An 18,581-nucleotide genomic window follows, 5' to 3' on the forward strand; every position below is an offset into this window, starting at 1 on the left:
TCTTCCTTTTTTTTCTGGGCTGCTGTAAGCAAAGAATCAGGAGCCTGAATAAATAGGGTGGGGAAGTACTGTTGAAAAGGCTAATGCCCAAACACTCCTTTTGTTTTCAAAAACACCACATCACTGACCCTCACAATGGCGGGTGTCTGTGCATTTGAGAAGCACTTTTATTTTGCCTGCAGAGCTGTAAACCTGGCCCATAGATGATGGAAGGCATAAGGACCTAGCATTCAAAATTTGAAATGAACCTTGCAATAAATGTTTTTGATTAAATCTTTATTTAAAAAAAATAAATTCTATTCTCAAAACCATTACCGGGAATACAAATACAAAAGAGATGGGGAACCTGTTACCCTGTAGCAGATCATTTCATTTACAGAGCCCTGTGGAGAAGAAATGCAAGAGCATTAGGCCAGCTCCTATCAGTTTCAAATGGATTTACAAATGCTTGGCACTTGTAAAAATTAGGTTTTTCTTTTGGATTTTGGTGAAAGTGTAGGTGTTTTATTGAGTTTGTGCCCCACAATTTCCCCCTTGCAGTTGCTGAATGCTAGAGTGTCCTTTTCCCAAAGGATTATGTGCAGCTTTAATAACCAATGTTCACGTGTGCATAAAAACGTTTTTAAAATGCTGAGATGCCAGATGCTATAGAAATGACAAGCATGATTTGTCATCAGTGGCAGGGCAGCCAATGAAGGCATGTGAGGATTTTGGAAAATTTTTTTGTGGGAAGGTGCATCAGTTATACTGACTCTGCCTTAAAGCTTGACACCTTGTGAAATATCCGTATGAACCTAAAATTGCCTTTGGAGTTTAATTGAATGCTGAATTGTAGCGCCGTGCGCTCTTGTAGTGTTAATGACCACTGATGACTCCACAGTGATCTCTAAATGTGCTTTGGATGGGGCAAGCTGCAGTAAGGGCAAGAAGCCTCATTTCCTTCTTTTCCTGGGGCCGTTCTCAGTTGAAACACTTTTTATCTCTTTAACAGAAGTATGAGACTCTAGGCAGGCTTCCCCCTTAAAAAAAAAATGCCTGAAGCAGAGGACCACTTGAAAGAAGATACTGTAAAAGACTGATAGGTGAATGATGACTATTTCCACTTGGCTTTCTATTGTTACCATCATTATTGCTACCGTCACTCCAAAGGCAATGGTCTTAGGATTAGATGGGGACAGATAAGGCTGAGTTTAACTGCGTGGGTGGCTTATTTGCTTGAGGCTCTTCAGGGCTCATCCATCTAAAAAGACCTGCCACCGTCTGTGTGAGATTTTGGCCTGGCAGGAAGGAAGGCCAGTTGCTTTGTCTAAGAGTTGATAGCATTTTTGTAACTGCAGTTACACAAGCTAGAAGTGTGTGTGCGTGTGTGTGTGTGTGTGGGTGTCCCCTCCATCCTGGAACACATCCTGTGCATATGTTTTCCTACAGGACATTGGATCAAGGGTGAACGTTTGGGCGTGCTCCTGATTCTGGTTATTCGCACAGACCCAGTTCTGTGCACAGATGCCAAGGATTAGGAGAACTTTTTGTGAAGGGAGCATGAGTGTCTGGTCCGGAAGATGCAACCACTGGGCAACATATGTACAGCAGTTCTTTATGATGGTCTGTACTTAATCATCAGAGAGAAACATGGTGTTCCCACCATGTCGACCAGACAGCCAGAGACTGAACTGGAACATCTCTCAGTGCTCATATGCATACAGCTGAGCTACTTTTTAAACCAAAGGTACAAATACCTACTTAAAATTTCTCTCTCAAATCCTGCTTTCTCATAGCTGGTACCTGTATGTTACAATACAAACTATACCCCAAATACTTTGTCACTCCAGTGATCTGATCAGGTGCAAATTGTAACACAAAGCGCAACAGCAAATGCCTTTACATGCGTCAAGATATAAATTGAAGGATGCCATTTGAAAATGTACTGTGCAGTGCTTCCTGATGAGCTAATAAAGGACCACAAAGAGTGTGGTGACAGCAGGAAGACCAGGTAGCTGGGATCTGTACCACTGAATCAAAGTGTCAAATACTGCTTTGAGGTCTAGACTTCTTTTGCTGACTTGCTTGGATGACCGTTGGCTTAGGGCTAGCTTGTGGCTCCTGAGTAACGCTTGGTCTTTGTTCAATTAAGGTGTTGATCTCTTCTCCTTCTTACAGTAAGTCAGAAACTTAAGTTTTTTCTGTTTTTGTAATTGTCACAGTATATCTGCCTGACCTTTGGATGTTGCATTGTTTGAAGTTATGGGACTGGGCCTGTGAGCATTTCAGTCTTCAGCTGACCTTGTTTTAGAGAGACATTCAGGCAAGAAACCTATCCTTCCACCCCATAACATGTTCTTCAATCCCCAGCTATTTCATTCTCCAGATTTTTTTTTGCTCTGCGGACCACCATTAATCTTGATTTGTGAATCTCTGTGCCAAGGACATGTAGGAAGAAAGGGAGGTTAGGCGAGCTTATTACTATTTCTATGTACATGAGGCTTTCCAGATAACTGGAAGGAGCAAGCTTTTGTCTCAGATCATGATAATAAATGCAAGAAAAATGAGCAGAAAAACCAGCTTGGAAGATGATAGTAAAAAGATGGGAATTACCGCCCTTCTGGATATGTGCGGGGAGAGTGGTGGTGGTGGTGATGGGGGAGGTACTAGAATTTTTAAGTGTCTCTATCTTCTCTCCTTACACGGTGTGTCTACACGTGCACTTAATGTGCAGCAATAAACTCTGCTGGGGTCAGCCTGTCAGTCCAGGGCTGCTCTGACCTGGCTCAACATGCAGCCGAGGGGCTGACGGGGGCACGAAGGTGCTCCAGCGTGGACATAGCCAGCAGGCAGCCCCCACACTGAAGCACCTTCCTGCCCCAGCCAGCCAGCTCAGCATGCACACTGCTGCACACTAAATAACTCCACTGTAGGACAGTTATTGTATTTACAAGCACCATCCTATGGCAGAGCTGTGGCCTAGTGGGGCCGCACTTGTAGACACCGACGCATTTGTTGTGGAGCTAATTAGTCAGCTCTGCAGTAAACATCTCATGTAGGCGTGTCCACTGTGACACTGTTAATCAGGAATAGCCAGTGAATACCCAATTTTCACGAATTCTGACCCAAAAGCAACATGTGTTTCTGTTTTTGTAATTGTAGGTCAACATGCTTGAATTTAATTTTTCAAAACACAACTGGATTTGCTATTTGTGGCTAACAGACTTAAAAAAAAATAAAAATATATATATATATATTCATGGGTCAATCTGAAACGGCTGGCCCTTGTTCCTCTGTGATGGTTAAAGGGGCCCAGATGCAGCAATAGCAGTGTTCTTCCGCATGGACTTCTTTCCCGTGGTTTATTCTGGGAGAAGGAACAAGCTGTACTTGACATGCTATTATGCATTGTATTAGGTTACGGATTTGCCCGTACTGAAGCTCCTTATAATAGAGCATAGTATTAATGAAGAATGTTTCTCCCTTGCAGCCTCTGCATTACCAGTCTGGAAAAACTGAGAAGGACTTTTTTCTATCCAAGGGAGGGTTTTACTTGGTATTTAGAAATGTTTCATTGCATTGCAATCTGATTACTTTTAGTATTATCACTAGAGATACAATTAAGTGATCTCAAGTGGAATATTTTCATGTTACAGCAATTTGCAACTTGGATGATACCCAGATGAGCATAATATATTGTTATCATGCCTTCTTAAGAAGCTCTGTGGGTATGTTCGGTTGCATAAGCCCTTCTCGTTTGTCATATTCCTGTGAATCTGTATCTTTTCACATGTGTACATGCTGCACTTGTGCTGAATCTGGAGCATTCTTCGGCATCTCTGGGGCTTATGTGCTGGAAGCAAAAGTAGAACAAGTTGATACACAGAGAAGAAAAGGCACCAACTAAATAAATCAATGACAGCTTTGCCTTTATATTCAAGGTGGTCTTTTATGTGTTCATCTTTTCTTCTCTCTGCAGATCTGTGTCTCCTGGTCTTGTTTTTCTTCTTTTTAAAATTTCCATCTGAGATGTGGTCTTTGATTGGAAAAAAAAAAATCCTTCCTCAAAACGTTGTAACTGAATAGAATAGTTCATAGACGTGACTACAGATGACACTGAAGTCACAGTTAATCAAAAGGTCTAGGTGGGAGCTATTTCTTAAAACCTTCCAATCACTGGCGAATCACAGAAAAGGGGTCTTAAAGACAATAGTTTTGGCCATGCAACCTCCCACCAGCTGAATTCATAGTCCATAGATTGTAGAGTTGGAAGGGACCACAAAGGATCGTCATGTCTGACCCCCTGCCCCGGCAGCAAAGAGGACCGAGGTCAGACGGCCCCAGCCAGGTGTCTATCAAACCTCCTCTTGAAGACCTCCAAGTTAGGTGATAGTACCACCTCTCTTGGCAGCCTGTTCCAGATTCTGACCACCCTTACTGTGAAAAATTTCTTCCTAATGTCTAACCTGAATTCTACAAGACAATCTGGTGTTCTGCCCATTTCTAGAGATGGGGATGAAAACGTTTAAGTCCCCTGCCCTCCTAACTTTGGTGCTGCCCCTCTTCTGAAAACCTGTGGTTCCCAACCTTGTTATACTGAGGGTGCCCCTTGGAAAATGCTAGCTCTTATCTTTCACTTATTTTTTCATTATGGAATAAAAATAGAGCAATTATTCTGCTGCAAAGGACTCAGACCACAACTGGTCACAAAGTTTTGACACTCTGGATTCCTATTTGAAATCTCTGGGTTTCTCTTGTGACTCACCTGCAGGTCTTTGCACACCTAACAGTGCTAATATTGTGTGGCAGCCTCTGTCAACCTCAACAGGACCTCATGGCACCCCAGGGAGTTGCAACACCCTGTTGAGAATCACTGTGTTAGATATGGTTTCAGGCAAATGTCTGAGTCCTACCAAAGACAGCTTCCCCTGGAATTTGACAGAAATGGGAGAAAAAATGCTTAAAAAACCCCCAACTTCTGATGGTAGCAGCAAGGCTGCTGGTGACACTAAATGAATCTGATTCTCTTTGGTTTTGCTTAAAACACCATCCTGCTACATTTCTCCTTCCCTCTCTGAGTTTGAATTCTTCTTTAGGTGTACAGTGAATGGAAGGGGCCAGGGTGAGCGAGCCAGTTGGATGCGGAGATGATGGACGCAGACAAATTGAGTCTTCTCCATGTCCCTGTGTAAAATGCAGCAGTGAATGGCACGGAAAGAGTCCTAGGGCAAGAGCAGCAAAGTATGAATCAGATCCTCCAAGACGTTCTTGCTGTGAGGTGGTGACCAAATAAGCTCTTTAAACAACAGTGTAATGTGACAAGCCCAGATCCTGAAATTGTTCACCATTTGGTTTTCATTATTTAATAAAAGTTAGATTGACAGAAAGCTATTTAATGAAAGACCTTAAGAAAGAACATATTGTTGATCTGGAAAACTTGATAAACAACTGGCAGCCATGCACAGTATTTTCATGCTAAGCTAACATAAAAAGATTTCTTTCCTCCCTGTGTTTTTTTTTTTTTTTTTGCTTTTCATGCTAATATGAACATATGTTTTGCCCCCATGAAAGGGACATGATTTTGATCAAGACTTTGGCATGCATTGCAAGCCTAGAGCTATCTTTCTGTTTGCAAATAAGAAGAAAGTGATTATTTTTTTTAAGATGGGCAATTCCCTCTCATGGAGCAAACCCTTTTCATTCGCTTTCCGGGTGACCCACTCTCTTTTTTGGCTTGTTTCCCAGCCAGGGTAAATCTACGCAGCTCCACTAATGCTTGACAAACTATTGGAAATGCTTTTAAGTATCAAAACAAAGCACAAAAAGGTTCCTATTGTCAGCTGGTGTGCATAGTAAAATCCATCAGGCAATATTGACTTGTGCCAGGATCTGGCCTGCCCATATGTTATGACACTTGAAAGCCTCTTTCGTGGAACATCAAGCAGTAGTTGTCAAGGAATGAAACCTTTGCTTAATGAATCAACACAAAATCCTTGTATGATAATTATTCAGTATCCAACTCTGAAAGCCTATGACTGCACTTTGCACATCATAATGCTGTTTGGATGCATGCTGCCCCGGTTTCTGTCAACGCACACCATTGGTCCTTTCTCTGCCAGCCTGTCTGCTTTGGTGTGTTTCAGCAAGCCATGCATGCAGTTCCTTCCTCATCTTTGAAAGAACAATGTGGTTTAATTTACGACAACCATGCTGGGAGGATGTTTCCATTTAAAAAGTGAAATCTGTTCCCACTACTTCTTCATCCGAGACTAGTGGAGGCCGAAAACATCCGTAGGTAGATTTTTGGGGGATAGACTTTCTCCCCTCTGTTCAAAGGTGGTTCCTACTTTATTTGTGCGGGATTCTACACTGCCCACAGTTTTTCCACCAGCTCCTAGGTTGCCTCACAAAGAGCAGTAGCTAAGTTGGAGTAATGCACCTACTTTGAACACCTTCAAGAGAAATGTGGATGTTTGGATGTTTATCTTGCTGGGATCCTATGACCCCTGCTGACTTCCTGCCCCTGGGGTGGGGGGATGGACTCGATGATTTTCCGAGGTCCCTTCCGGCTCTAATGTCTATGAAATTTATGAAATCCCTAGATTAAAAAACCTGAGGTAACTCTTCTGGGGTCTTAGATGCAAAGCAAAATGATCCTAGAAAGTGCAAAATCATATGGTTAAAGAAAGCACTCGGGTCATGAAATCAACCTTGAACTCTGGTGTGTCCGAGGATGGTAGGAGTTAGCACTGAGTTGTGGCTTTTGCATAAAAAGGTGAACCAATTCCAACATGGACGTCCTATCCACATCCATCCTCTTGACTTTTTATCAACCAGCGCAATCTGGATTAAATCTCAGCCAATTTATACTTACTCATGTTTCAATGCCATCCTGATGTTGGGAGGTGAAGACATGGCATCAGTGGAGTCAGGTGACACGGAGAGGCCTAGGAAGCTGTATGCTGTAATTGCCCTGTATATTATAATTGAAGGTGCTGTTACCGCATCCACACTTCATGGGGGAACAATAAAGAATTTCATGGAACCTTATTAAAGGGACTGCTCAACACAATGTGGTTGTCTTGGGCTGCTCAAAGGTTGTCCTGTCAAAGCTTCCTAAGACTATGGTATTGGTAAAACCTGATCTGAAAAAATCAGCACAGCATGACCTCTGCAGAGGCCACTTCTCTATTCAGGCCTCCAAGGCACTACGTACCTACAAGAAGCAATGGTTTTCCCCAGATGCTCACACTGCTTTGTATTTTCTTGCCATTTGATGAGTTGTGTAGGTGTCCACATACATCCTCTCCAAACTCACGCACAAAGTAGCAGCATGTACCATGCACACTGCACATGCTACTATGATGCGCCTTAACTCCTCTTAGTGCTAAATCTAGGCAAATGAAACTGTTAGTGTGTGTTCTTCTGGCTAAACCTGGACACACTTCCCGTGTCAAAATCTGTAGGTTTTCACCAGAAATGCCAACTTCAAAACTCCCAAAAGCTGTTTTATGCTTTGTTTTATACTGAAGCTATTTTTATCCCGAAGTTTATAATTTTTCAGTGGGAAATGGGGGGGAGGAACACATGTAAAGGAATACAAGTAGCTGCGAAATAACCCGTGGCATTCACATGTGTCAGGAACATGGCAACTCCATTGGAAACAATGGCTCTTGCAGAGGTCCCCTCCATCACTGTGACCACATTTTAACTCAGGGCTGTTTTTCTAGATGCCTACTTTCCTTTAAAATGGGACAAAACATGTTGGCTTCACATAAAGAAGCTTTTTGTCTTTCAAATGACAGCTTCCTGTCTGGAAACTCATTGAGCCACAGAATGAAAGTGTCCAAGGCCTAAGTCTTGCTCAGCAGCAGCATGTGGTTCCCAGATGTGCAGTGACACCAGCTTACTGGATGTCCTTTTCAGGTTGGACAATCTTCCATCCTTTTCAACGTATCTAGAAAAGAGAAAGCAGGAGTGAAGCCACTGGTGTGAGTCTAACTCCAGCCATTATCCTGAAAGAGAAGAGTCCTCATACTTCCTATCCCAACTTCAGCCCTTTTATCCATGTAGGCATCAAGCACCTGGCCTTCCAGTCATTCCCTATGTACAAGTTCTATTGGAGTTAGTGTATATTCTACACCCTGTGTGTCCAAGGCCTAGACCATGGGTTAAATTGGGTTTTGCCCTGTAAAGTTGATTGGAATATTGCCAGCAGATAGATATGCTAATATATATGAGTTTACCTGAAATTAGAAACTCTTTTGTTAAAAGAAAAAAATAGGTGGATTTTCAAGAGCACGGGTCAGTTCTTGGTGTAGCGATCTAGTATATCTAATTATTTAGTTTGTCATAAGTCCAGAAAAATCTCATGATGTTTCCATTATGCACAACAGTCCCAGTACTCTTAAGCTGTCACATTTGTAGGGTCCCAAATGAGAGAGACTAATTGGAGCATATCAACTTAAAAAAAACCAAACTGTTCTGTCTGTTAAATTAAAATCACTTTGAGCATATGGACCTGCTTAAAGATTGCAAGGAGCAATCCCATATTTTGTAACAACTGGAACTGAAAAAGTGAGTCTCCTACTAACGTATGCGCGTGAGAATAAAAGCTGCCTCCAATAATGATTTATCAGGATGTAATGAGAGCAAGGAAAATGCTCTCCAAAACTTCTCATAAAGCAGCTTGATTGTCCCACACTGAGTTTTCATAAAGATTGTATGCCTCAGGGGCAATGAGATTTCACTTGCACTGGTTTTATGACAGTCTAGGTCCACTGATTTCAGCGGAGTTGATTACCCCTTTCTGTACACCAAAAAGCACCTATATGCTTTTATATTGGAGTAAGAAAACCAACAAAGAAATAAAGCAGGGTAATTTCTTGGGGGGAGAGCGCTCACACTGTCTCACCTGAGCACACAAAAAAGGCAGCTGCTTCTGGAAGGACTTTTCAGCCTATTGCTGTCACTACCCGTAGAACGAGGTGTAACAGATATATGCTGCAGATCCCATGAGTTACTCCTGTCTTACGACTGTAAAAGCAAGAGGAGAGAATATGACGCTATCTGTCAGTCTAAGCGGAAAAATATGATGAAAGGATGAGTGGTAAGGGGTAAGTTGGAGCACTGGATCTCATTGCTCTATGGGAAGCAGGTGACAGAGGTGCTGTCTGTACTAGCGCTACCATTGTGTAATGGCCTAGGCTAGAGACAAGATAGCAGAAAAGTCTCTGTCTTGGAACCAAGGCTTTTTTGGGTAATATCTTTTGTCAAATCAGCTGTGTAGTATTTGTTACTACAGTGACGGTGCAGCTTGAAAGTTGCACCAAGATCAGCCTTGGGGGGGAGGGCGTTTTTCCTGCAGTCCCCTTCCTGCCAGGGGAGGAGCCCCCTAAGCACTGCGAACATGAGAGCTGCCGTTGATGGGGTCAGACCACATAGGTGCATCTTGCCCAGTCCCATGTCACGCACGGCAGCGAGTGGATGCTGAAAGGGAGAGGGAACTGCCTATGACCAGGGCTTTCCCACCCCGCTCTTCCTCTCCTCCAGCATTTAAGCTCTAGGAATTTCTCATTCGGCGCCTATGCCTCTAACTCCCCTGCTCAATAGCAACCGATGCCCCTTTCCTCCAAGAATTTGTCTAATCCCTTTCCGAATCTGGCTAAACTGTCGGCTTCCCCAACATCTGATGGAAATGAGTCCCACACTTTTAATTTTGCGCAGTGCAAGAGAGAACTTTCTTGTGTTTGTTTTCAACTTGCTGCCCATTCATTTCATTTGATGACCACTTGTTCTTGTGAGGCATTAGTAAATAATAAATCTGCATTTACTTCTCTCTGACACGTTAGTGTTTTGTAAACCCTTCTCCTATCCCCCTCAAGTGTTTCTCTTCAAAACTCTTTAGTCTCTCCTCATAAGGAAGCCCCGTCATACCGCTAATCATCCTTGTTGCCCTTCTCTAGTTCTTCTACATCCATTTCTAAGTGTGGGAACTGGACCCAGGTTTCTTTATAGCTCCCTTCTTAATAATCCCTAGCACTTTTTGATGGCTGCTGGGAGCAGGATGGCACACTTAAACTTACCAGGGGAAGCTGGGCATGGTGCATACGAATCGGATCTCTATGTCTTGATCCAGGGCGCTGGGATGGGGGCTGTGCGGTAGACGGTGGTCCCCGCAAGAAGGGCGGTATTGCTGGCATTGAGGGGAGCCTATGCGGGCAGGTGTTGGTTGGGAGGCTGTGGGTGTGAGGTGGTGACACCGGTGCAGCGTTCTGGAGGGACATCAAGAATGGGGGCTGCTCAAAGGGCTTGGGCCCTTTGCGTCTCTGTTTTATCTCGCCCATCTCTCTGGATTGAGCTGGAGGATGGAAGACTCCCTAGAGAACCTCAGGACCTCTTTGCTCTCCTGGGTCATGGCAGGTGCTTGCTGCCTGTGGGTCTACTTGGTCAGGGGGGCATCTGGGTCCTCATCCGTGTCTTGCAAGAGGTGGCTGGTGTCCACAGTGACAGAGACATCCTCTTTGTGGATGCAGGAGAGTACCATGTAGTATGCACCCATCGTCATGCAGGTGCTGGAGATGGTAGAGTTGGCATCTTGGGCTCTCTTGTACCAGAGGTTCAGTACTTTGTGTAGCAGGCCTGGGGTTCCCTCAGGCAGGCTTTTGCTCCCTGGCAGTCCCAGTCTGCTTCACTTTCTGGTATACTAATGATCCCTCCCACTGGGTCCGCTATGCTTTGTTGCTAGTGGTGGTAAAGCTGGGAGGCAGCCCCTCTGGGAACCAGGAGAATACTTTAGGTGCCCTTCATCAGCCTCCACAGAGCTCTCAAGCCTTGCTGGGCTCTGCAGAGCCTTTGGGCCCTTCCAGAAATACCCCACAGAGTCCCTTGGATGTCCCTTTTTTCTCAGGGGTTCTCAGCAGCCCCCCACAACACCCCGACAGCTGCTCCATGCCTCACTTTTCAAGTAAGCCAAAAAACCCCAAAACCTCTTATAGCAAAACCTGCAGTTTAGCAATACACACCATTCTTCCAGGTGTCTTGTCCATGGCCCACATGCAGCAAAGCCTTTCCACCCTTTTTGGGCTCAGTCTCCAGTTCTTTGGTCACTGTTTGCTTTGGAGCTCCTTTCCCCTTCACAGCCAGGCCCTGACTGCCTTCAGCTCCAGGCGTTGGTTGTATATGGTGAGTAGGCTCCTCACTTCTCAGCTAGTATGTGAAATAGGGTTGCCCTTAAAGACATTGCACCTTTTTTCTGTCTTCATCCTACGACGCTTTCTCTTTGAGTGGCACTGCCAGTCCCAGTTGTGCTACTATTTCCATGGTGATCCACTTAAAGGTGACATGGTATTACTGGGTGGTCTAGAGTGCCCTCTGGTTCTCTTCCTTGCCCCAAGTGGTGGGGAGGGCTGATTTTGTCTTCTTTTGATTCCAGTTGATAACATGCCTGAAGGCTCCACTGGAAAAAGTTGAGGGTGGACATTGTGGATGATCGGTGGTGATCTTCAGTGGATCTCATACTTGAAAGGGTACCAATGGTGACCTCAAGCACATGGCTGGGGATCAAGAGAATGGCTGGCAAGCCTTCATGATGAGCAATAAGTAGCCCACCCATGACCTGTCACCCCTGGACAGTAGGATTCTGCCCTGAGTATTGGAGTGGTTGGGGGAAGGAGTGCTGCATTATGGGAAGCCTAGCGGGCCAACCGGTCTACTTTTCATAGGACCCTGTAATGTGACAAATGCACAAGATTTACTTTGAGGGATATTGGGACCACTTTCTTCCTGGCATTTTTGCATGGTTTTGTTGCGGTTTAGAGCTTTGCTTTTTGTTGCAGGATCCAAGTTGTTCATCTTGCTACCAAAGTGCAACAAATGCTGCATCTTTCCAAACCTTTAGTCGAACTAGCATAGGATATATTCTCCAAGGAACCTTTTTAGGGGTGTCCTTGAGTTGTATATAGATTCACAGCCCATTTCTAATTTAGGTCTTTCTCTGATTAGCACCACTTGGACTTTCTAATTGGCAGTCCAGTTGAGGTCCAGATGTCGGCTTTTCTCATTACTGCCACTTACCTGATTATCTTCCCCAGAACTCCTCATGTACCAATCCTGAGAACAGTCCTGAGCCTTATTGATGGAAGGACTAGGTATCTATCTGAGCTCAGGAACAAGAGATCTTATTCAGTTTGATGGAAAAGCAAGGGGAAAAAAAGGAGCAGACAAAGAAGAGAAGAGTTGGGGGAATATAACCCCTAAATAGACATGAATTTTCCAGAAACTTTTACAGTTTAAGTAATTTTGCTGTACAATAATAGAACATTGTTTGAAGAATTTTTCAGGGATTCAGTAAAAACAAGGTAGGCATTGAATTTAAAAAAGGGGGCACCTGGACCAAAAAATGTATTAAATAACACACACACTGTGTGACAGCTTGTATAACGGAGAAGATTTATATGGCCAATACTGGTGAGGAAACGTCTCTCAATTTTGGCCCTTTCTTGCTAGGTGGATGCTTTCCTTTCTCCAGAGAGTAACCAGGTTGTGAGGTTTCATCCTATAACAACCAAAGGTGGGAACACTGGTTGGGAGACACTAAATCCATAAACTTGTGTATCAGGCTTAACTCGAACTTGCCCCAAGCTCCTTTGAAATGCTGAACGCTACAGTGATCCATGCAACAAGTGCAATCATCAACCATTTGCTCAGCAAACAGGCTTAGTAAAAAGCATTTGGTTAAGCTCCAAAGAAAATCTTTATTTGGGTGTAGCTTTTGACTTATTCTCTATGGCTGGGAATAAGTGAGTGTTGAAAATCCCATTGAAAAGACCATAGGCATGATCTTTCTAGATACTATATTCTGTGTTCTTTATGGTTAGCTGGGTAACCAACAGATCATACTAGATCATCTTACAAGAAATTTTGCCAAGTTTTGTTAAGATCATAGGAGGTGGAATAAGTGCCCAGACCCAGGACTTGGTGGACAAAATAGGTTGGTGTTTTCACCAAAATTGCCCCTATAGTTCCCCGTCAACATTTGTAATTTCAGTGAAAAAGGATATTGACTTCTCAGCAAATTTGACCTGTGCTGTAACTGATCCAAGTCCAAATAATATTGGCAAATATTACGATGAAAAATATTATTTTAAATTTTGAATTTTTTTTCAACTGAACTTTTGGAGAATTTTTCCATTGGACTCCCTCCACCCTTGAATGCCCTTTTTTTTAGGGGTAAGGAGTATTGTGGGTGATACTTTTTATTGGACCCACTGTATAGTTGAGGGGGCATAGACAAGCTTTCAGGTATCACTGTACCCTTCCTCAGGTCTCTAAATTTTTCCTCTCACAGTTTTCCATCATGGCTACAACATCACCCCAATTCTTTTTTCAGAGCCAGTTCTGGGCACTCTATTGAATTCTGCTGACCATTTTAAAAATGATGCTGGCTCATGTTTCAATAGCTGTAAGTACAGTTGGACTATCCAACTGTTTTTAAAATGCACTAAGTTGTAGCTGGCTTGTGTGGTGAGACATGGAAGGAGGAGATAAGAGGAGAGCAGGAAAGTGAACCTGTCCTCTTTATCGTTACTGGTGGAGCTTGGTTGGACAGGGTGAGAGTTGTAGAGAAGCAGAGCTGGAAGGGGTCATCTAGTCCAATCCCCTCTTTGAGGCAGGATCATCCCTGTCCAAACCATCCTTATACAAATCCGTAATCTAGCCTTTCAGTAAAACTACTGCCAACTCTGACAACACAAGACAACACCCTAACCTGCCAGAGGTAGAGCAGAGGTACCACAGCAGCAACATTTCCTTGTGTAAAAGGTTGTTAATCTACCACACTCCATTCAGGCGTGCAGTGTCTGCGGAGGAGTCTCCAAGAGGAGTTCCCACTCAGCCAACTAGAGATATCCTGGCAATGGAGCATTCCCAACTTCTTCCATGTTTTCCCCCCATGGGAGGTGTATAGAAGTTGCAAGGGCATAGTCTTAAACTCTCATAGGAAGGTAGGATGAAGGAATAAAACAGTGAGCACTCTCAGTGGTGAGTGACTGAATGTGTCCAGCGATTTTGCTGCTGTCATCTTTAGGAAGGCTCTGAGAGGACTCTAAATAAAATCTACAAACTGGATGAGCTTCCTTCTTCCTTTTCCTTTAAAGATGAGACCTTCTTTCAAATGGTCCAGATCAAATCGAGTCCAAGTGGTGGTCTACACCTGCAATTAATGCACCTGAATTTACTGCTTACTAAATTCAGAAGCAGTCGGGAAAGCGTCTACATGTGCGCCCAAGTTGGGTGCAGATTTGTACACAGCAGGACCAGTCGGGTCCAGGGTTTCTCCTGCCCTGCTCTGCCCCCTTGCAGCAGCCTGGATGCTAGGGATGCTTCTTAAAAGGCTTCCCCATGCCTTGTTCCCTGGCCACATGCTTCCTTGGCCTGGAGCAGTCTGCAGCCTGCTGGCACAGCCCTCTAGGATACTGTCCCCGGAGCCTACCAGCCCCTGGTTTGCCTCCTGGACCCTGGACACATGGACACCACCATGCTCCTGGGGCTCTTGCTCTGCTGCTGCTGGGGCCACCCCAGCAGCCAGGACTGGTGGCACTGTTGTCCAGTGCACCTGGAACAATGACCAGTGGCTGGACTTGTTCCAGATGACCTGGGCCATATTCCAGGAGCCAGTTTAACAGCTTGGCCTGCACCCAGAGTGCCAACCTACTACCATGCATCTGCCCCTCCCTGCAGAGACCAGCACGGCCATCACTCTCCTGAAGCTTGCCATGTCTGCTGGCCTGCACTACATTGGCCACCTGTTTAGAGTAGGCAAGGTGACCTCTGGGAAAGGCTGCCCTAGAGGTCTGCAGTGCCTTCCAGGACATGCTGGCTAACACCTTACTCTGGGTTGCTGACCTGTCTGGAGGTAGTGGTGGGCCTCTGAGCCCTCAGCTTCCTCCAGTCTAGTGGGGCTCTTGATGGATGCACATTCCCATCACCTGTTTGCATGGGGCCAGCCTCCTGCTTGGGGCAGAGCCACGTGACCAGCCAGTCCAGCCGAACAATGCAGTCCTGGGACTGGTGCTGGTGGAGGTAGCACAGGTGAAGGCACTGGTCGAGGGTGTCAGCATCCTTGGAGATTCATCTCCACTGGCGGCTTGTGGTTCTTCCCTGTGTGTAGCTGCTGGACCTGCAGAGCAAGAACAAAGCGGCTCTTTGTGAGAGCGCAACATTTCAGAGATAACATGCACTGTACTGAGATGCCGTGAGCTGCCCAGCCTCCGTTCAGGGGTTGTACATGCACCAGTTCCCCAGGACCATGGGAAGTTGTCTGGGCCAGACTTTCTGCAGGAAGCTACTGGCTGAGCCTTCCCTCCCTGCTTCCACAGTGGGGCCAGGCAGGCTGTTTGCTGCCTGCTGCAGGCAGCCTTTCTTTCCTGTATCCTACCCAGGTTGGGCCAGGGCTGGCTCTTACCGGCAGCTGGCATGGAGGCTCTGGAGCAACTCCCCCCACCTTCTCCTCCCTACAGTTTGCTCCTGTGCTGCTGGACTCAGGGTCCCCAGGTTCTGGGGGTGACGGGCTCCTGCCCCACTGGGATGCAAAGCTGGTGATGCTCTCCCCTCCCCACAATGGCACTCTCTAGAGAGGCACGCCAGGGTGGGACCCCCCACTGCGTGTGGCCTTGTGCCCCAAGTATGCCCCTGGTCAGAGTCCTCCAGGCATGCCACAATGAGCTGTTTGAATGCACCAAGGGGTGCCCTACCCACTACACCCTGATGCTGATGATCACCGTGGTGCTCCAGGTGCAGCTGAGAACCTGGGGTGAGGCCCAGAGCTTCGACGGCACCCTAGACAAGCCTGCAATGTGCACCACCATCCAGAGGGGTATCTCTGCCTACTCAATGAGTGCTTCACCCCTCGTGGCCAAGGAGGAGATTGCTGCTGTCACTGAGCTTCTCTGCATGTGTGTGGTCCCTGGCTGCCTAGGTAGGAGCCTGCAGCCCACTCAGCAAAGTCCTGAACTGCCACCCACCTCCCTGTGTGTTGCAGGGAACAGACCTCAGTGGGTGGGGAGGAGCTCGGCCAGATGGGAAGGGTGGGGATGGGACAGCAGGGAGGTGGGGGGCCCCTGGATCCAAGCATGCAGCCTGTGGGGCCCTTGGATCCAGGCATGCAGCCCAGGGGCTGGCAGGTGAGTTGGTGTGGGCATCAGTTGCTACAGCATCCCCTCCCTCCCCTGGCCCTCCCTGTGTGGGGCATGGCCACATGTGCACTATTGTGCATTAGTAACTGCCATGCATGTGTAGATGGTGACGCTTTACTGTGCATTAGATTAGTTTGATAGTAAAACATCTTTTGTAGTGCTCCCAGTGGTTGAACCCTATTCCTGGCTGTGGAGAGGTGGGGTATGGCTACCTGCGGTGTCCCAGGGTATGGTGCCTGGATGCCTGAGCAGGGGCCCCTTTTGGTGAGGAGCTGCTCAGTTCTGGGGTTATCCCCAGCCTACTCTCCTCACTGCTGGCCCACTGCTGGAGTCGCTGGGGCAGGTGGTGACTTGGGCTACCTGAACTGCCAGGTGAGGCCATGCTGGGACCTGGCGCTGGAGGCCTGAGAGGCCCTCCCCCGCTCAGTCTTCATGGTCACTGGGCTGTGGCACAGGCTCCAGCAGCCTGCCCATGATGGAGATGTGGTGGGGCCCTCAAGAAGGGCATAAACCTGTGGGCAGCCCCGGACCAGTGGTTGTGGTCCCTGACTTGGGTCTGCGGGGCCTTGACCTTTACATGACACTGGCAGCTGGAGCACTGGTGGCTGCGCTCCTGCATGTGCTCTGCCATGGGCATGTAGATGTGCGCATTGGCCCTGGTGGTCTGGTCTGGCCAAACTGCTTCTGGCCCTCTGCATCACCACAGATTGCAGCGAGGTTGGTGGTCTCCTGCTCAGTCCAGTTTGGCCCCGGGCCACTTTCTGCACTGTTGAGGAGGCCAACCTTTCAGCTGCTGCCAGGTGCCTCGGGGAGGTCAGGCCAGGGCGCTGGGTGCTGGTATTGCTAGGTATGTGCTCACTAGCATGGGGCATGCTGACTGCTAGGCAGACTGCCTCTGTGGAGTCCTGGAAACCAGAGCCAGGGTCTACAGGGCTGCAGCAGCTGGCATGTGCCCATGCTAGTGAGGCATGATGCCCAGGGGCAGGCAGCAGCTGGTACAGATCCCAGGGGTCAGGTCAGGGGTCTGGAGGCCAGCTTGGGATAGCCAACCATCTGTCCCTGCCATGTGGCTGTGCATGAAGCAGGAGGCTGGTCCCCTGCTGGTGTGGCTGAGTGGGTGCAGTTTGCATGCAATGTCAATGTCCACATGTGCACTATTGTGCATTAGTTAATGCACTATTTTTCTAGTACCTGTATGTATTGGTATTGGCAAATAGTGCATTAGACTAATCACAAGCGCAGTAATTGCTGTGCATGTGTAAATGGTGACACTTTACTGTGCATTAGATTAGTTTGATAGTAAAGCATCTTTTGTAGGTGCACCCACTATCTTCAAATTGTTCTATTTAATTTACCCTTAAACACCCATCATATATCATTTTATTTGCTAATTCCTTGTAAAACAGGTCTGTGTCCTTTGGAGTTAATTCAGAATACACTTATGTCCTATGGCAGGCAGGGCGATGGGGTACAGAGCATGATGGGCTTATGAAGAACAGAGACCAAAATTAAAGCATAAATGCACTTACACACAATCTGATCAGTTATGGCACTAGCAGTCTAGAATAACTCTACTCAAATGAAACAATTTTGGCCCATCCCCTACTCCAAGCAAATGTAATGGTGAAAACCGTGGGGAGGGGGCAGAGATTTTTTTTCTAGGTCTACAGAGAAAAACCAGTGTTTAGTCTGAAATACATGCTTAAAAGCTTTCCCCCCAACCCTCTAAGATCTACCAGCAAATATATATATGATGGGGGGAGGGTTATACCAACAAACAAACATACATACATACATACACACACACACACACACACACACACACACACACACACACACACACACACACACACACACATATATATATATATATGTGATGGGGGGGTTATAATTACCATCTTTCAATCTGCTGTTTTTTCTTCCACTTCAAAACATCTGGACTTTGGTGTTGACAGATAAACTTCTTAATCTCTTTACTTGTGTCTAAAAATGTGTGCTCAAAGTCATATTTCTCACCTCCGGTTTTGCAGCATCTGAGAAAGCAAAATGAGAGCTTAAATATTTGCTCAGGAACTGATGTAGTGACTTTACTGCTGGAGCAACATTTGAATAACAAGCTATAGATGACAGCAGATCAACACCCTTTCCAGTTCCCTACATCTGCCTTGGCAGCTTGAATTGGGTAAAATCCACTCCATCTGCAATAATTAGGCTGGAATGCAGCGGTGCTGAGAAGGAGAAATCCACTTCCCACCATGGTGCCAGCAGTAGGGCCGGTGGGCTGGAGTAGAAGCCTCAGCTTCCCTGTGCCAAGTGCGCGTGGCATTTTGACCACTGGATCCCCGTCTCCGTGGCTCAGCTCCATCTCTGCTAGACTATGTATGGACAATTGTATAAGCCTTATAAATC

The 18,581-nt window shown here is 46.2% G+C and overlaps 1 long non-coding RNA gene across 1 annotated transcript; it reads right to left on the reverse strand.

Moving 5' to 3' along the window:
• Positions 1-4,596: 4,596 nt before the first annotated feature.
• On the reverse strand, positions 4,597-18,263 carry LOC149863499 (uncharacterized). Its single transcript, XR_016442470.1, has 3 exons — positions 18,068-18,263; positions 14,967-15,157; positions 4,597-7,936 (listed from the first exon to the last, which is right to left on the reverse strand). It is a non-coding gene; the product is annotated as an uncharacterized LOC149863499 (long non-coding RNA).
• Positions 18,264-18,581: the final 318 nt, after the last annotated feature.

This window comes from Crocodylus siamensis, chromosome 5, assembly GCF_052110815.1.
Source record: "Crocodylus siamensis isolate JL-2025a chromosome 5, ASM5211081v1, whole genome shotgun sequence".
NCBI lineage: Eukaryota > Metazoa > Chordata > Crocodylia > Crocodylidae > Crocodylus > Crocodylus siamensis.